The sequence below is a fragment of the Lepisosteus platostomus genome, chromosome 8 (assembly GCF_059453375.1).
Source record: "Lepisosteus platostomus isolate fLepPlt1 chromosome 8, fLepPlt1.hap1, whole genome shotgun sequence".
Taxonomy (NCBI): domain Eukaryota; kingdom Metazoa; phylum Chordata; class Actinopteri; order Semionotiformes; family Lepisosteidae; genus Lepisosteus; species Lepisosteus platostomus.
Genome location: NC_142618.1, coordinates 50,637,412 through 50,649,692, shown reverse-complemented (window position 1 = coordinate 50,649,692; position 12,281 = coordinate 50,637,412). Strand labels below are relative to the sequence as shown.

General features: G+C 34.8%; 1 protein-coding gene across 2 annotated transcripts in view; it reads right to left on the bottom strand.

Annotated features, from left to right (window-relative positions):
* The window catches only part of ptprn2 (protein tyrosine phosphatase receptor type N2), a 324,963-nt gene that overhangs the window by 64,979 nt on the left and 247,703 nt on the right, over positions 1 to 12,281 (bottom strand). The window lies entirely within an intron of this gene.

The following is a 12,281-nucleotide window of genomic DNA, read 5'->3' as shown; positions in this document are numbered from 1 at the left end:
CTCGCCAGCTTCTATTTTCTACCCTGTCTTGCATGGCATACACATTTGGGCACTTCTTGGAAAGTAAAAGTTCATTTTATCTCCGCGTCAGAAGGGCCACCAAGCAATTATCGTTAGTCTTGACTGTTAAAGCTTGTCGCTAATTAGCCGTCTTTCCTTCAGTTCCCTGGATTAGATATTACCCAGGCTCTGAGTTAATAGAAACATGGCTTGAATGAGAGACCAGGATGGTCCCTACTTGGTTATGTTCTGCAGAGAAGGATTGTCAGGGTTGTAAGTCTTAGGAGGTGGATTGACAGTAAACGCTTAGCTGTGGAGAATTGTTTTGAAATGCATGTGTGGCAGAATATCCTGTTTCCAGGGTACAGATCAGCCGCAGATTTAATTCTTAGCTGCTGTGTTCATCATTTAAGAAAAAAAGAAAGAATTCACAAAGTGCCTCAAAGGCAGAGAACTATAGCCCCAGCAAGAGCCCCCAATGATGTATCTGCACCATAAGAGCTTCAATTTAGTATTAAGCCTCCAGGGTGGTGTGGTGTGGGGGGAGGATCACAGAACTATGCAGTTAATTGACTAAATAACAAAGAAAAATAATGTTTTAAATTCTATGTTTATACATGACAAAACTACCACTACCAATTCACTGGATTTCCGAAAAACAATTTGTAATATATTTGTAGACATACATGTATGGATCTGAGACACATTTACATTGACATTGTTAATTAATCAGACCAATAGGTTTGAAGTGAACATGCTGCACTATAGCTTAAATGAAAAATATCTACAGTAGAATAAATATTGCAAATTTATTGACAAAATGCCTCTTTGCACACAAAACTAAAAGAACCAGTCAAAATTTAAAATATATAAAGCAAGATCTCTTTATAAAAGCAAGATACTGTACGTAAAACATATTTTCTAAACAAATATTCAAAAAGTAAAGTAGGAAAGCTCGTGAAATCCACAAAAGATACTACCAGTAACCTATGCCTTTTGATTTGAATGGGTTTGATTTCCAGGGAAGTAGAGCATAACACAAAATGCATTAAGTGTAGGTTCCATGTTTAAATTGGTACGGCCTGTTCCAGCATGGCGTTAAAATAAGTCCATCAAAGTATCTAATTTTGTTTTACATGGCCTTTTTCCTATCTTTTCTCTTTTTTTAACTCCGCTTAAGGTAAGGGCTGTTACTACTTTGGGATTTAAAGAGATGGTTACTCTTTCATGTGCAAGAAACATCCAGATTAAATTATTTTGATTATTTGTCACTTTTCTTCACACAAAGACATTTTAGACTTTATGCACACTTTGCCATGTCAGCCTCATATACTGTAGGTTATCACTGATTATAATGAGTAGTGTGTATATACCAGCTCAGTCTTGTCAGCTGCTTGGAGATATGGATAGTTTCTCGATTTTAATGAAAAAAATGTGTCTCTTTACTGCAGTTGCGCTAACACCCTTCATTATATATACAAATATATATAAATATAATGACTGTGAGCAAATCATATCAAATCATATGCACGTCAAATAAGGGGTGCATACATACAGAGTAGAAAAAGTACATACACTATTTATAAATCAGTCTGTGTTTGATGATCCACATGTGTTTAGGTTCATTTACATTTTTACAAAAACTGGACATAATGTGTTACCAAATATATATTAATGTTTCCACTTTAAGTCACTGCATGACACTTAGCTTTACTTTGTTTTTGATTTTTTAAAGAATTGTGTTTAAAAAATTGTTTAAAAGAACGGTAAACTGAAAAAAAAATACAAGCTTCTTCAATCGTGTCTTAAAAAAAACAGATATATGGTAATTATAAAAGTATGAACACATCTTACATCCGACAAAGAATTCAACATTATTTTAGGAAACAATATATGTTTTTTTTTAAAATCAAAAAACAGGTATACATTATCGGATTTTATATTAAGATATTTTACTGTATTCTCAGATTTGTCTGCTTTAAGAATGCATAGAGCTAAATAACCATCCCTCTCTCACCTCCACAATTAATTATTAGAATTTGTTATCCTAATGTTTGATGAAACACAGCCAAACTATAAACAGAAATACAAAAAAAATTATTGTGAAAGGCGGGGTGTCCAGAGAATATTTGTTTTATTTCAAGGGAAAATTTAATAAAAAACAAAACAAAATTATATTAAATTATATATATATATAGTTTGTATTAGACATACCTAGCTCCTATTATACAGTCCTGCCAACATAAGAAATCACTTTTACAAATCAGTATGAAACATTAATACAGTACATTTATATGGTATAATGTTCCTTATTTATCTGTATTTCCAGCTAAAGTAGCACACAAATAATGGCAAATGTTTAGAAATGGCATTTAGTATTAACAGGGAGCCCTGACAACTGCTTTCCAGCTCCAAGGCATACGTCAGTACTAAAAGATTTAAAATAAATAATAAATATACCTCCTCTGCCTGAAAATGCGTAATCCAGCAGGATAATAGGGAGTTAAATTTGTTATATCAATTTTATGTTTATCAATGCTGTTTTTTTATTTTTTGTTGCTGCAATACTATTATAATATAATATTTTTGGAACAGGATTTTTCAACCCCACATGTTTTACATGTTTTAAGAACTTATCAGACCAGTAAAGAAATACATGATGGTACACAGGACCTTTGTTCCACCAATTGTTCTGAGTCAATTATGAACTTATTTGAGTTTTTTCAGAAATAGCTTTCAATGGTCAGCGAGATTTTTATGTTTTTTTGGGGGGTTCTTTAAGAATGTGTAGTGACTATGCTGAATGAGGCAGAAATAATCTTTGATGAACCCCTCATCTCTAAATCCTTTTCAAAAGCCATTTTCTTCTCCAGAACAGCATATATTGTCTATTGGAACAAGGAGGGAAAAACTGTTTCACACACAAAAAAACAACTATTGTTCATGGGTCCTGATGAAATTGTACTTGCAAATTTCCAGTTAACGTAAGCAAATGTAAGCAGACAAACATCGTTACCCTTTCTGTATTGCCAGAAGTATGCAGCTATTAGTCTTTCAATACACTCTTGGTAATCCTCTTTCTCCTGTTTCAGGTAGAAAATAAATGGTGCTTCTTAATAATTAAATGATAAAAACATCTAGGAACAAAGCATTAGTATAGGCTATGTATTTATTGAGCATACAGTATAAAGACTATACACACACATATATCACATGATAAATCCAGGAGACAGTGAATCTGGATGATAGATGACTAGGAAATATTCAACATTTTTTTATTCACAATAATGCCTGTTTTCCAATTCGTTTTGGAGCTTTTACTTTCAAAATGATCTGAAAGAATATTTGGTGATTTCAAAAGGGTATGACGTGCATAAAATGCGTAAAACTTAATAGCTTTTATGTTAAGCTACAACCACATTTTCAGCTGCCTACATATTCTACACACCTCAGTCTCTACTTTTTGCCATAAAACAAGTGTTTCATAAAACATTTGGCACCAAGTCAGGAAGTACCTATTTTTCCCAGGTCTTTCTTTAATACTGCAAAGAACCTTTTTTCTGATTCCCTTAAAAATAGATCAATTAATTACCCGAAATAAGGTTTCACTTGATGTTTTTATTTCATACATTTAATTTTCTTTATATTTCAAATCTGCCATGGTAGAGAGATTTAAAGGCATTTATTTTCTTGGTGAGGGGGAATGAAGGATTGGTGAAATTCACAAAAGACAAAGTGCAGATGGATTTCTGGGGCTCTGGCTTATTCAAATGATTGAGAAAGGTCATACCGAGAGGCGCCAACCTATTCATTTCCGAAGACACAATGATCTTTCCCCAACCTTTAGTATCACAATGCTTTTAGAAAAGATGCTGTATCCCTTTTCTCCAACATTATTCAAACCCTTTGCTATGCACATATGACCACTTTTGAAGAGGACTGGATTAGTTTTATAAGCCAAAATCAACCCTTTCACATGAGGGAAAACACATTCTGGGGGTAGAATGTGCCTTCATGAAGTTACTTCTTAAAAAAAAAACATCTACCTTTTTGGAAGCAGTAAATTACCTCATTCTTTTGATCAATAAAAGCAACCATCTGAGGCTGGAAAAGAAACTGTCTTGAATGCATTAAATTATTTAATAAATAAAACATTCATATTTAATAGAAAATATATTTTTGTTTTCTTATCAGTAATGTTGTATGTACTTTGCCTTGCTCTTATTTTAAAAAAAGAAATAAAAAATAAGAAACGTTTTGAATTATTAAGCACCAGCATTCACTGAGCAATTTATTACAGTAAGTACTTTTCCTTCAGAACTTTATCCCATATACTGTATGTATAATTCTTACAATTTATTCCTAATCAATTAATTCAAAAGAGTTTAATGTGATTTTTACAGCAGTAAAACAAAATGCAGCCTCAATATATATGGGATATTTTCACATGCGTTTTCAAGGTTTTCCAGAAATTGAAAGTAAAATGAAATGAATTTTTATCATCATGAGTATACAGTACATGGTACCATATGCACAATGGAGACCGGAATTTGAGTGGTTTGAACAATAGTTTAACATTAGTGTGTATATATGTTTATATTTTAGAAAAACAATAATATACTACAGAAAATTGAGCTTGATTGTTTTTATATGGGTACAAATGGCAAAGGCACGCTGCTTGAAATGCTCATTTCATTGTTTTACTCTGTATTTTAGAAATACAGCAATATTCCCATTTTTGTGAAAAAGTAGGCGGAACTGGGGCAGGGAATTTCTGCCCCTGCAAAAAAAATAGGTAAATTCTGTAATAAGATGGAAAACAATGTTTAAAGCCATTGATGATCTATTAGAACATGTACCTTGATTCTAGAATCATTATTTTGAGGGCTTTTCCTAATCATGGAAATTAAAGCAGAAATCACCTTGCACATGTTTTAATAAGCAGCCAAGTTATTGATCATTAAAGTAATGAGAAACAAAAACTCATGGTCATGTTATCAGTCCTTAAGAGGTTCTAACCACAAGATAATACAATACAGCATATTGATCTTCAGCATTACCGAAAGTATGCAGTTAACCTGCTATAAATTCTTCCCTGTATATAAGCTCTGTTTCTTCATGCTCCCCAGATGTGCTGGTACTGCTCAAATAACACCATCATGTATTATAATTAGGAGTGGAAACCTTTACATCACCACACATTAAATAAAGATTTTTTTTTTTAAAAAAGGAAAAATGAAGAATTCTTTAAAAATGTAAACATAATCAAACAAGCTCAAGAAACCATACTGTCTCCACAGACCTGGTGGCCTCGATAGCCAGAATTCACACTGCAGCTGTACAAGAAACTTCAGCGAAATAACGTTTGTTCTAAAAGATTATACCGTAAGTAAGGGACTAACCGTTTTGACTGAATTAATTATCCCGTAGACGAATTCCAAGGCTGTGGCATTAAACATGTAACTCAAAGGGCACGATCATTTTTTAAGAAGCTCCTTGAAATGTATATAAGAAACACAATTAAACATTCCCTCCAGAGAAGTCCTTAGGCAACATCACGAATATTTGCTTTAGTAACCATAAGGTCCAATTTCTAACACCGAGCCGTAAAAACAGAAGCAAATGTCCCGATTAGGAAGCATGCTAAAACAAATGAGATACTGCAGCACACAAAACTGCATATATTTACCTAAATCCGGGATAAAGAGAGTGAGCTTCTCTTTCGAAGACGGAAAGATTCCAATTCCAGGCAAGAGCTGTTGGGAGAACCAGCCGCCGCCACAGCTCCGCAAGCCTCTTCTGAATCCCTAGCCCGTGCCTAAAAGTTAACAGCCTCCCATCCACTTCAGCAGTAACAAAAGGGCTGTAAGTTGCTTGCCGTGCTTTCACCACACACACACAAAAAAAAATTGCCCGCCAGATTTTTCACGTCTTACGAAATTCTGCTCCCGGCTGCCTAGTCCCTTGAGCGCTCATGTGAAAGTGAAAAGAAGGGGAGATGGGCTTTTTTTTTGTGACCAGAGAGTGTAGGTCTGAGCCCCTCCTTATATTCAGCAGCTCTAGAGTCCCTGTCTGTACCACATGTCACATCCACTGGTTGCTATAGTGATGCCTCCACATGTTGCTGACAGCAACTGCTTAAGGAAGGCTGCCTGTTAATAAACCTTGGCTGGAGTGGGAATATGAATGGACATTGGTTTTGTCACTCATTTGTAAAGCTGCTTGGGGTTTCTTTTTTTTTTGTGAATTGCTATTTTTCCCCCCTTCTGATGGTTCTTCTTGCCAGTATACAGAGTACGTGTTTCTGTAATGAAAGAATTGGGTGGGCTGCCTTGAGAAAATCTGAAAGCTTGAAAAAAAAAAACCCACTGAAAGGTGAAATAAAGATAGATAAATGATTTTAAAATGGGCTTTCACATCTTTTCTTACACGTCTCTTTTATTCGCAATATTGTATCTGCATCAGAGCCACTCTTTTACAGAAAGAAGCACTTATTTTGTGGCACTCATCTCTGGTTGAATTAAGTTCATTTTGAGTGTGCATGATAATACCCGCTTTCGAATTTTGTTTTATTCTGGCGACATATTCCTGTTACTCAAACATTGTGCTCTCTTATGCATAAACTGTAAAACGTATGCTTAATTTTGCCTGTGAATTCTATATATTCTAAATATCCTGGAACACCTACCTATGCACAAAAAAAGAAAATAAAAGGTACTGTATAGTTTACAGGTTTCAGAAAATCGTGTTTAAAAGGAAGTGAACTCTATAATTCCACATACAGTATACTGTAGGTATTATAAAATAAGAGAAAGCCTCTTACTACAGGTACTATGCGATTTGCCAAACCATTGAAACCATAAGTAAGTCCTTATGGGTGTTGTTAGAGCATTTTGAAACAAACAAGAATGCAGACAGCACAAGCACATGCAATAACTGCGTCCAACCGAAACACCTTCGGCAGAATGCACGACACAAAACCGAACACTGCTCCTAGCAGTAATATTCCTTCAAAACCAAACCTACCAATAATACTAATTAGTTGTTGGTTGGGTATAATGATCTTATAGAAGGTAACAGCTGCAAAAAACAGGAGAAGGAGGATTAAGGAGAGCAGGAATAGAAAGGGGAGAAAAGAAGGAGATCCTGTCAAATGCAGATGACAAGTCTTGGGAGGGCTCTTCAGTTTATCTTTTTATTCATTCCCCCCTCCTCCCGAGCTCCTCTATTGTTTCTCTGTGTGACAGCTGGAGATGGCAGGCCCAACTAGGGACAAAACAAGTCCTTTCACATACAACACTAGGCTGCACATTGACTAACAGAATAGGCGCCACAGCAAGGTCCAGCTTAGAGCTGAAATATCTCTCCTCCCTATAGAGTGATCAAGAACGTATTTCTAGGCCACTATCTTATTTGTTGCAATTCCCAGAAATGGAAAAAAGAATGCTTTTATTCCTCTTCTTTTTATATGTGTATACATTTCCATTCAAACTGAGTAACGGAAGAAACAAAAAAACAGGCGCAATGGACAATTTGTTTCAGGAAAATTAGCACAAAAGATTCACATCTGATGCTTTCATTGTTCAATTCTTTTGCGGAGCCTTTATTCACGAAATGCAGAGGTTTAAAAGAGTGCCTCCAAGGTTTGTGGTCCACCGAGGCTGTTATTAAATTAATACGGCACAACTTGCTAACTCAAAAAAAAAGAATTGAAGTTTATTTCTTTATCTATGATTGAAATAAATCCTTTTTAATAAGGAGTGTTCAGGTCCTTCATTTTATGTACTGAGGTAGGTTCAGCTGGAGATTCAGAGAGTTGATTGTGATGCACTAATTACATATGCATTATCCCAATTTCATGGCCTTTTTGAATGTGCAGCATTATGAATCATCTGTCGCAAGTAGCTGCAAAAGGCACTAATTTCTGTTCGTGTGTGGTTCTCAGTAGCTATTAGGGACTGCGAGAGTAACTACTTAGAAAGCTCTCTAGAAAAATATATTCATCATTGATTGACATGTTTTCTGAAGGTGGGACATGAGATTCCTACAACTACAGCTTGAGGAGCTGAACAATGTAATAGGTACACAAGACTAACACGCATGAACAATGAACGTCAGGGCTTCACATACTTCAAGAACAACACTTTTTCTTCCATATTTTGATTTTACCTGTGTTCTTAAAGAATAATGTCCTTAAATGAGCCAGGCCAGGAATGAGCTACACAACTGTATATCTGGCCATGTCATGTGTTCTGCAGAAAACGTCATGAACGTAAAGTACTTCTTTACTTTTCAAATTACATTTCAATTCAATTGACTTTATGATGGATGCAATCAAATAAAACAGTGATATGACATCACATTTGCAAGGCGTATTATGTATTGTACTTTATTGTACTGTTATTGTTATTCTGAATACAGTATGATTATATTGTTATTATTCAAACGGTTTTCAATTGTTTTCTGACACTGTATACACTGTCTTGCTGTCGAAAACAGGAAATAATCAGTTTACTGTACAAAATTAGAACTTTTTTCTATTCAAAGAATGCTGGTAATTTTTCTGATTTCTTTCTGTGGGGGCGATGGAAAATTTTTGACCTGGCGGTTTCTATTTGTACCACTTTTCCAATTGTACTGATTTCCACTAGTGCAATACCTTTCAATATGCATTATGACTCCATGTGTATAACATATACAATTGGTTGTGCCTTTCAAGATACAACCTGTTTTTCTTTATCTACAGTATAAAAGGCAGAGAGAAGATACATTTCTGAAAGAGTGAAAGAGACTATATTTCTAATGTCATAAATATTTCAACAGCATAGGTACTTACCTCTTTTTTTAAAAGGTTATGCTATGCATACAAGTTTTTAATTATTTTTAATAATCCTTAATGAGCCAAATTTTCCAAGCACATATTGTAAATTAACCTGTAATATTCTACTGTTATGAAAGCATAAGGAAAAGCAGTGTGAAATATCAAAAATGTCAAGTGAAGTTGGATATCAGTAACTTGCAGCAGAATAGTTTGGATGCCAAACTATTTGCTTAATAATGGTTCACTTTCATGGTTTAAAGCACAAGTGGTTCAGTAGAAATGACCACAAAGGACTGTGAAGCTGGGCCTGCAGGTATTGGGACGATAACTGGGAACACCTGGGTAAATGAAGGTCACTAGGAATAGTGAGCAAGAACTGCCACACAGGTGTGGCTCAATTGGCTCATGAGCATTAATTAAGCAAATAAATCCTAGCATGCCTCGGGTCATGCATAAAACCACTGGACAGGCCTGATTTCCTACTGTATAATTACTGTATGATTGCATGGCTGCATGATGAGACCTCAATGACTTTGAAGCTGGGGTGAATGCTGGGGAGCAAGGGGCAGGAGTTTCAGTTTGCTGGTTTGCTTAAATTTTACAATGTCATGGCCTTCTTGGTCACCAGAACCCAACTGAGCATCTCTGGGATATTCCAGAATAATGTCTGGGACACAGTTTTACACCTCCCGGCATGAGTTGGTGCAATATCTCTCCCTCAGGATTCCAGATTTCTGGTACAATCTGAAACTAAATCATCCTAAAACCTACAGTATGTGACAAGATACACTGTATACTCACCCATTCAATGTTAGGTAGATACAGTATACAAATTGCCTGTTTCAGGTTTAAGACTATACACCACTTGCTGTACTGTATACTGTAGGTGATGACTATGCATTGTGAACAAGCCAGTGAACAGGCACATTTGCTTTAATAAACTCCCATGGGAAAAATTCATGTTCATTATAAAAGAGTGGACTAAGAAATGCAAAGGTAAAATGACAAAGTTTTAACTGCTAACAAAATTCATCTTTGTTAAATATAATACACAAATTCAACAAAACCCTATTATAAATCTTTCTGTTTACCATAAAATGAGACAGTGTGGAACAATATCTTCATTTTTTCCCCCTAGACACGTGTTAAGTTGAAATACAGTATAAATAAGGTAGGGGGAAATTGTGTAAGACTGTGCTTATTCTATTGGTAACCTGGGACTAATAGGGCACAGCTCTTGAGAACTGCTGCTGCCAAGAAAGACCCCAAATTAAAAAATGTCTAAAAGCCTTGATCTAGATAAATAAGAATCTTTTATTTAATAGGGTATTTAAAGATAACCTACTGTATATTCAAGGATAGAATGATACATCTTATTTTTTTCTAGATATCTTAAAATAATGTATTATATTTTATCTTAATTATTTTCTATAACATCTTTGATTAATTTGGGAAGCTCATTTAATATTTAAGAAACTAAGCCACTGAAACTGTTTTATTATATTATTTGCCTTTTATGTGCCCCTGGTTTGGCTACTCCCCAGTTTGAGTCTGTACATTCAGCATTTTCTTTGTGGTGCTTGATTATACTGTATAGCCAAGTTTCTTATTTATGGTGCCGAGTAATATATGATTTCTCAGCATCATGCACCATTAACACTAAAGCCAGGTAAAGATATTAAAAAAGACACCCCAATTGTCCACTTTTTCATATTTTGGTGATTATACTTCCACTCAATAATTGACATGACAACAATTTATTCATAGAAAACTTGATAGAGACAGAGATCTAGATAAAACCTACTGGCCCATTGATATGGGTGGCTTTCATTAATAAAGAATGCAAATTACAGCAAAACTGTAAAATTCCCTTTTGCATTAGGAGGAATTTAATGACATATTTAGTGATTGCAAGAGCTTAAGCTAGAGAATTCCCCTAAGAATTCATATCTGCCTTTATCAATAGTAAAGCTTTTGAAAATGTATATCCATGTATTCTCTAAAGATGTTTCTCTAGGCAAATTTAAATTCAAATTCTTGCAAATTCAATGTGTTGTTATTAAAGTAATCGTTATTATGTTACAGAAAGAAAACCAGCAACATTTAGATCTGCATGATGCAAATTGCAAAACAATTGATGCACGAGATGTTAGCCCACTAGTCAATTTGAAGAAAAAGCTGCCCTACAATGACTGTACTTTGAAGACAAAACCCAATATCTCTACCTATTTTCAGAACACATTTAGCAAACAGGGAAGCAAAAGTTGTGGTCTCATCTAACGATGAAAACTCATGCTTCCTAGGCAAAGGGTGAAACACAGTGTTACTAGTTCATAAGTATCTAACTGCATCTCAACCTCCAACCTCAGACATTTAATAAACAGATGTGAAAAGCATATTCATGCTGTCCACAGTTGAGTAATTTTAATCGCTCATGATATGACACTGCAGAAAAGTTTAAATGACATTTTTTTCCAATGCCTGTGATCGCATTATGTGTAGGATAACAGAGACTAAGACGGGATGAAAGTCTCGACTTCAGCTACATTGAAAGAAATAAAACACTGCCAGCTTGAATTTTACAAAAGGTCCTTCTGCCTTTATTGGTACTGCTTGCCCTATTTCAAACCTGGTGTTTTCACTAGTCCATCAGTTAACAAAGCCAGTTTCTGATCTCTAATACAGGAGACCTGCCATATTAAAATTTCAGAGATTTGACACAAACAAAGCAGCATCCAGTAGCTTTAGCTTGTGCAACAATACAAAGCCTGATGCATATATTCATGGAAAAAGCTGATATTTATGTCATTTACAAGTGGTGTTTGGTGAAAAACGAACCATTTGACTGTTTGGGAGAGAAAATTTTAACACATCAGGGATTTTCGGAATCTACATTCAAACCAAGAATCTATAATTCAAAACCCTTGACTCTATAAATCATACTCATTCCAAGCTGAAATAAGCCAAGTCCAAGATAAGTGTTATTGTCAGTGTTATTCTTGATACTGATATAATGCCCCAGAGATACCATTATTCTTTTTTACCATAATAGTCTTCAGCATTCAAAAGTTATTATATTATAAATACTGAGAGGTATTAACAACACAACTAATGGTACAATATACCATAGGTTCCAGTACTTATGTGCTATATGTTTAATGTCTCTCAAGTTTATATGGATGGTTTTTCAATGAGAATGACATGCGTCATGTTCTTGAATCTTTTTCAGCTACAGTATTAAGCATGCAAGTACTGGCCAGCACAATCTCTTTAATACCCTTCCCACCATCGCTTTACACCTTTGATTAAATTAGTAAATACTAGGATTTATTCAATGATTCAGTTTCATAAAATAAAATCTTACTTATCGAGAATTACAAACTGATTATTTAAGTTTTATCTAAAACTGATGTACAGTGTCGCTCATCGATCTGTGATTCCAATTTTGTTGAAACCTTTT